Below are 7,822 nucleotides of genomic sequence, written 5' to 3' on the forward strand. Positions count from 1 at the left end.
AATATATGACAAATTAAACTTACACTATATATGGCAAATTATGTAAGCTGATTGAATTACACAAAGGATACAAAAGGGGGCTTGGAAAATTGCCTGTCAAAAGAAATTGTCACTGTCAACCCTTCCTTAGTTATTTAGTTGGTGAGAGAGAGAGAGAGAGAGAGAGAGAGAGAGAGAGAGTTACATTAATGTGGGGTCTTGTCTAAGGTTAAGCTTGATCACAATCACAACGTTGACCAAAGCAAGGTTGCAGTGTTTTCGCCATGAAGGGGGGAGGGGAATTGGCGGCTCGACGATGGTAGTCTCTCTCTCTCTCTCTCTCTCTCTCTGATCACCATGTGATACAGTGGGCCGCCTACCTCAAGGTGGTCAAGCATGGTCAGCAAGGGGCTTTCCCCCCACTTGGCAAGAGCAAGAGGTCGCGGCCACAGGAAGTAGTAGCCCCTGATGTGGAGATAAGAAAGGGTTGTTGTAAATAAGGATGCCTCCATATTCAATGTAGTCTTTGCACCGTCCGCTACGTGATAGTCCTCGCTTGCATTGTCACAAATGTGAAGCTCCTCCAGGATACGGCCGCGGCAATAATTTTGGGCGATGAGTGTAAGAAGCAAAAGCTAGCTTGATCTCAAAACTTTATCAAGATCAGTGAATTGCGAACCAATCCTAGAAGACCCCAAAGTGGGTGCGGTGCTGAGAAGGCCTCAATGCCAGGGTTGGTGAGGACGTCGAGAGGCGGGTTAAGAGGTGCTCTCTCTCTCTCTCTCTCTCTCTCTCTCTCTCTCTCTCTCTCTCTCTCTCTCTCTCTCTCTCTCTCTCTCTCTCTCGCCAACACTGGCAAGGACCCTGGATACGCATGTTTGAGCTGAGGCTGCGGGTGATTGTAGTACCTAGAGAGAGAGCAGCTATAGCTACACATTTCTCTCTCTCTCTCTCTATAGCTGCACGTCTCTCTCTCTCTCTCTCTCTCTCTCTCTCTCTCTCTCTCTCTCTCTCTCTAGCTGCGCTCGCACTGTTCTCAGTGTTAGCAGATCAGCTGCAAAGCCACACTACCGGATGAAGTAAACTGTGCCACGTGGCCCCTGAATGTCTATCTGCTTAATAGATAGTATAGATGGACAATTGCTTGCAAATTTGAGAAAGGAATCTTTGAAAATTCTAGGTAATAAAATTGGATACGATTAGTAGGTCTCAATTGAAACCCTATTCTTCTAAAAAATTCATCCCCTACGTTGTTCAACATCCGAATTTCTTGAAATTGAAAATACCAAAGAGAAAATGTGAGTGCTCTCGACACTTGCTAGGTACTCAAGCACACAAATGATGAGAATCAAAATTGAACTCTATTATAGGGAAAAATTACAAATATTTTGATTGCTCAAATATGAATACATTATTTCATAGTAATAGTCAAAACTCTTAACACAAGGACTTATATGAAAAGAACTTAACTATAGAAACAACAATGTTTATCTTTGCAAGTAAAGGAGGCCGGGACAGTTGAGGGCTACAATCACATCCATGCCTTTACCCACAAAGCTCCAAAAATCTGCTAAAAATTGTGTTGCTTTTTTTGAAATGGCATGCATTTTGCACAATGGAGCCACTGTGATAGAATTTTATGTATATTGGTTGTGCCCGTAGTCCTTTTTTAGAACTAGAGTTTAGGAACAAGAGTTCTTTCTTTAAATTTTGTGTACTTAGCGGACAACTCCCGTAAAGTAGGGCACTTGATAGTTTTTGGCCTTCCAAAGGAAAGAATGTGTGAAGTGGTATGTTTTTTTAACGTAAGTGAAAAATAATGATAAGGTCTTGATATGAATTGAGAGAGTAATGATCCATGGAGTTTGAGTTACATACGCATAATCAATACCATCGGCTAGAGCTACAAGCTAACCATTATCTTTTGGCACAAGAAAAACTTCAAACGTTCTGACTAATTTTTCATTCATTTGCTCAGATTTTTTCTCGCTCAAAAAATCTCGCTTGCCACCCGATAGGACTCCATATGGCAAGTGTCAAAAAACCTATTAGTCGTTATCTATATTAGTTTAGCAACTATCCCTACATGATAAATGAAATAGCCAAAAAATTTAAAATCAAAATATCATACCAAAGGGTCATTACCCCTTTGACAGGTAAGGAACAAATAATTGTTCTTTTACGTTATTCAATAAACCTTTCATCAAGTGACCCCCTTTATATTTCCTAATAGCAAATCTTCCTCTCATACATTTGGAAATAGACACTTTGTTTTGTCGAGCCATCAATCCAAATCCACCAAGTTAACACCAAAAAAATTGCTATATTTTGTAAGAATCTTTATTTTTGTAAGAATTTACAACAAGACACGGTCAATACCTCTTTTAGGTAACAATATAATCTAAATCTATTAAAGATGCACCAAAATAACTTGCCTATTTAGACAAGTCTTAATAAAAGTTTGGCCTTGTTTCTTATTCTCACCATTACGAGAATTTTTTAGAGTGGTACAAAATGTTGTAATAGGTAATTCCTAAATTTAAGATAATCATGAAAACTTAAACCCCACTAGATAACTTCTTCTAATAATTTATTTTCCTCTAGCAATATGGACGACCAATTTATATTTCCTACTTGTGAATCTATTATTGCTCGCAAGTGAATGTGTTACAATTTATCACAAGAGCCCCCACGTCTTTTCCATAATAATTTTTCCTTACATTCATTCAACCAGAAAAACTATATAATGAGAAATGGAATCTAGAATACACTTTTAGAGTTCCTATGCTATGGTCGAAAGAGTAACACGCTGACCGTCAAGACCAAGTGTATCAAGCGGATTAAAGAAAAATGCATAGCTTGGCATTTATTACTCAAAGAAAGGTGGCCTAAAACACATATACTCTAAGGTTAGAGAGAGAGAGAGAGAGAGAGAGAGAGAGAGAGAGAGACATTAATGTGGGGTCTTGTCTAAGGTTAAGCTTGATCACAATCACAACGTTGACCAAAGCAAGGTTGCAGTGTTTTCGCCATGAAGGGGGGAGGGGAATTGGCAGCTCGACGATGGCAGTCTCTCTCTCTCTCTCTCTCTCTCTCTCTCTCTCTCTCTCTCTCTCTCTCTCTCTCAGATCACCATGTGATACAGTGGGCCGCCTACCTCAAGGTGGTCAAGCATGGTCAGCAAGGGGCTTTCCCCCCACTTGGCAAGAGCAAGAGGTCGCATCCGCAGGAAGTAGTAGCCCCTGATGTGGAGATAACAAAGGGTTGTTGGAAATAAGGATGCCTCCATATTCAATGTAGTCTTTGCACCGTCCGCTACGTGATAGTCCTCGCTTGCATTGTCACAAATGTGAAGCTCCTCCAGGATACGGCCGCGGCAATAATTTTGGGCGATGAGTGTAAGAAGCAAAAGCCAGCTTGATCTCAAACCTTTATCAAGATTAGTGAATTGCGAACCAATCCCAGAAGACCCCAAAGCGGGTGCGGTGTTGGGAAGGCCTCAATGCCAGGGTTGGTGAGGACGTCGAGAGGCGGGTTACGAGGTGCTCTCTCTCTCTCTCTGTCACCAACGCTGGCTAGGACCCTCTCTCTCTCTCTCTCTCTGTCGCCTAGCCAACCCTCCCTCTCTCTCTCTCTCTCTCTCTCTCTCTCTCTCTCTCTCTCTCTCTCTCTCTCTCTCTCTCTCTCTCTCTCTCTCTCACCAATGCTGGCTAGGACCCTGGATACACATGTTTGAGCGGAGGCTGCGAGTGATTGTAGTACCTAGAGAGAGAGAAGCTATAGCTGCACGTTTCTCTCTCTCTCTCTCTATAGCTGCACCTCTCTCTCTCTCTCTCTCTCTCTCTAACTGCGCTCGCACTGTTCTCATTGTTGCCGGATCAACTGCAGAGCCACACTACCGGATGAGGTAAACTGTGCCACGTGGCCCCTGAATGTCTATCTGCTTAATAGATAGTATAGATGGACAATTGCTTGCAAATTTGAGAAGGGAATCTTTGAAAATTCTAGGTAATAAAATTGGATACGATTAGTAGGTCTCAATTGAAACCCTATTCTTCTAAAAAATTCATCCCCTACGTTGTTCAACATCCGAATTTCTTGAAATTGAAAATACCAAATAATTTAGAGAAAATGTCAGTGCTCTCGACACTTGCTAGGTACTCAAGCACACAAATGATGAGAATCCAAATTGAACTCTATTATAGGGAAAAATTACAAATATTTTGATCGCTCAAATATGAATACATTATTTCATAGTAATAGTCAAAACTCTTAACACAAGGACTTATATGAAAAGAACGTAACTATAGAAACAACGATGTTTATCTTTGCAAGTAAAGGAGGCCGGGAGAGTTGAGGGCTATCAATCACATCCATGCCTTTACCCACAAAGCTCCAAAAATCTGCTAAAATTTGTGTTGCTTTTTTTGAAATGGCATGCATTTTGCACAATGGAGCCACTGTGATAGAATTTTATGTATATTGGTTGTGCCCGTAGTCCTTTTTTAGAACTAGAGTTTAGGAACAAGAGTTCTTTCTTTAAATTTTGTGTACTTAGCGGACAACTCCCGTGAAGTAGGGCACTTGATAGTTTTTGGCCTTCCAAAGGAAAGAATGTGTGAAGTGGTATGTTTTTTTAACGTAAGTGAAAAATAATGATAAGGTCTTGATATGAATTGAGAGAGTAATGATCCATGGAGTTTGAGTTACATACGCATAATCAATACCATCGGCTAGAGCTACAAGCTAACCATTATCTTTTGGCACAAGAAAAACTTCAAACGTTCTGACTAATTTTTCATTCATTTGCTCAGATTTTTTCTCGCTCAAAAAATCTCGCTTGCCACCCGATAGGACTCCATATGGCAAGTGTCAAAAAACCTATTAGTCGTTATCTATATTAGTTTAGCAACTATCCCTATACGATAAATGAAATAGCCAAAAAATTTAAAATCAAAATATCATACCAAAGGTCATTACCCCTTTGACAGGTAAGGAACAAATAATTGTTCTTTTACGTTATTCAATAAACCTGTCATCAAGTGACCCCCTTGTATATTTCCTAATAGCAAATCTTCCTCTCATACATTTGGAAATAGACACTTTGTTTTGTCGAGCCATCAATCCAAATCCACCAAGTTAACACCAAAAAATGCTATATTTTGTAAGAATCTTTATTTTTGTAAGAATTTACAACAAGACACAGTCATCACCTCTTTTAGGTAACAATATAATCTAAATCTATTTAAGATGCACCAAAATAACTTGCCTATTTAGACAAGTCTTAATAAAAGTTTGGCCTTGTTTCTTATTCTCACCATTAGGAGAATTTTTTAGAGTGGTACAAAATGTTGTAATAGGTAATTCCTAAATTTAAGATAATCATGAAAACTTAAACCCCACTAGATAACTTCTTCTAATAATTTATTTTCCTCTAGCAATATGGACGACCAATTTATATTTCCTACTTGTGAATCTATTATTGCTCGCAAGTGAATGTGTTACAATTTATCACAAGAGCCCCCACGTCTTTTCCATAATAATTTTTCCTTACATTCATTCAACCAAAAAAACTATATAATGAGAAATGGAATCTAGAATACACTTTTAGAGTTCCTATGATATGTTAGAAAACCATTCCTCACGACACGAAAGAGTAACACGCTGACCGTCAAGACCAAGTGTATCAAGCGGATTAAAGAAAAATGCATAGCTTGGCATTTATTACTCAAAGAAAGGTGGCCTAAAACACATATACTCTATATTTTTTACTACATTGCACCCTCTCTTTAAAGCCAACAACTGCTAGTTTCATCAATCTCTTATCGCTATAGAATCAATCGCTTTGGAGAAACTAGAATATAGAGCACTACATAGTGATCCATCCTAATCCAAAGCCCTTTATTATTTCAAATTTACAAAAAAAAATTGAGCTTTGTTAGTACAGATCCCACTAGTTAGCAAAATAAGTAACTAGACTAGAACTAGCGTAATCAAACACAGGTTATGCTAATCATTTATAAGAGAGGGTGATATAGTTAAATTAGGAGATCAAGCTCGATTAGTTTTTAGGCAAAACATAACTAACCAATACTACCAAAAAAAAAACATAGAATTCAAAAGTATCAGTAAAATGGAGTCAAAACACCATGTTCAAAGTTATTTTCAGAAGTTCCCCAAGCTTGGTACTAAGTAAAGCAAGGTGATTTTTAGGGCAGGAGTATTGAGTGCTTACAAAATAATAGAATAAACCACCAAGAAGCATCCAGTTAGCTTTGAAAGGCCAAAATATGCAGCTTTTTCAAAAAACATTGGTTACAAGAAACATTAGCAATAGTGTTAAAAGCTAATAATGTAAGTAAAAGAATAAGATAATTGTGAGAAAATTAAGCCCAATACGTGATATAAGTAATCAAAAACTAGCCTATTGTCAGATTCATCAAGGTCATAAAGCTCCCCCTGGGGAAATCATTTCAAATATAAAAGCCAAGAAATCTAAAGCATCCATCTATTGTGGGAAAGAAATCAGCACAAGGTAACAAACAGACTGATTAGTATAGAATTTTATGCTTATCCAAACAAAATATCTAGGTCAGTATTCATTATATTGCCTAAACAATCAAAAGTATCCAAAGGTATCACACCATCCATTTTTATCCAGTAAGGCCAGAGCTTATAATATATACATCATCCCATAAATAGAGCCACTAACTAGCAGGTCTTTAGAAGAACAGGATAACAACAAAAGATATAACTTTAGTAAAGATAGAAATGCATAAAATTGGGATTTTCTTTGAGGAAACAGTACTATAGCCCAAATAGTCCACTCTATATGAGGAGGACAAATTCATTTATTAGGGAAACAGCAATAGCATGATATTGATCCACAAAAACCCCCCAAAACTACATTGTATAGTTGACTACATTGTATAGTTGACTTGAAGCAATTGTCCATCACAATCAAAGCCATCCAAGCCTGTAGTGTAGGTGGCTATACATACATACATCCTCCAAGAAAAAGACTTTTTTGAGTAAGAACAACCTCAACAAAGGTTGAGAATAATGGGATATCCTTAGGGAAACTTGAAAAAATGAATTTTGATACCAAATATACAAAGGAATAACCCGGCCAAGCCAAAATTTTCAGCAAACCTTCAACACTTACACGTTACAAATCTTCAGCATATCGAGCCAATAGGCACACGAGGAGGAAGAAATACAATGGTTGTTAGGTGAGGGCAGATAGTACAGGGTGAGATCCGTCACAAGACGAGAAAGGACATTGGGTTTAACTAAGGAGTTTAAAAGGTTAGGTAAGCCTTAAGGGGCCTTTAGCTAGCAACTTTATTTTTCAGTTGTTTAAATGTATATATTATAAAAAGGAGTATCCAAGGCGAACCAAGGTTCCATGAAGTATGAGAACCCTATAATCTCAATAAGCAAAGTTAGGGGATTTATAGGCCATTTCATATTCAAAGAATATAGTATAGAGATTATCATTAGTCACGTTAGGACCAATGTGAAATGTCCTACCTCGGTTCAAGGAAATATTTAGGCTTGTCAAAAAGTATTAGCAGGAGAGAGAGAGAGAGAGAGTTTCAAGGGCACATCACTATAAAAAAAAAAAGTGTGTGTGCTCTAAGGGCGTGATTGCTAGGTTAAACTTCAACCCATGATGCCAAACTCTCAGTCTTTCTCTGAATTTTGTATGTTGGTGTGACCCGAAGCACGTTTAGTGAACTCTATCCACATGCTAGACTCACATCCTCTATCCATATATTAACACTTGAATATCTCATGTATGATTTCATGAGCTTATCCAATGCTACTTCCTGTATAGAAG

This window comes from Adiantum capillus-veneris, chromosome 1 (assembly GCF_014529385.1).
Source record: "Adiantum capillus-veneris isolate H3 chromosome 1, ASM1452938v2, whole genome shotgun sequence".
Classification (NCBI taxonomy): Eukaryota; Viridiplantae; Streptophyta; class Polypodiopsida; order Polypodiales; family Pteridaceae; genus Adiantum; species Adiantum capillus-veneris.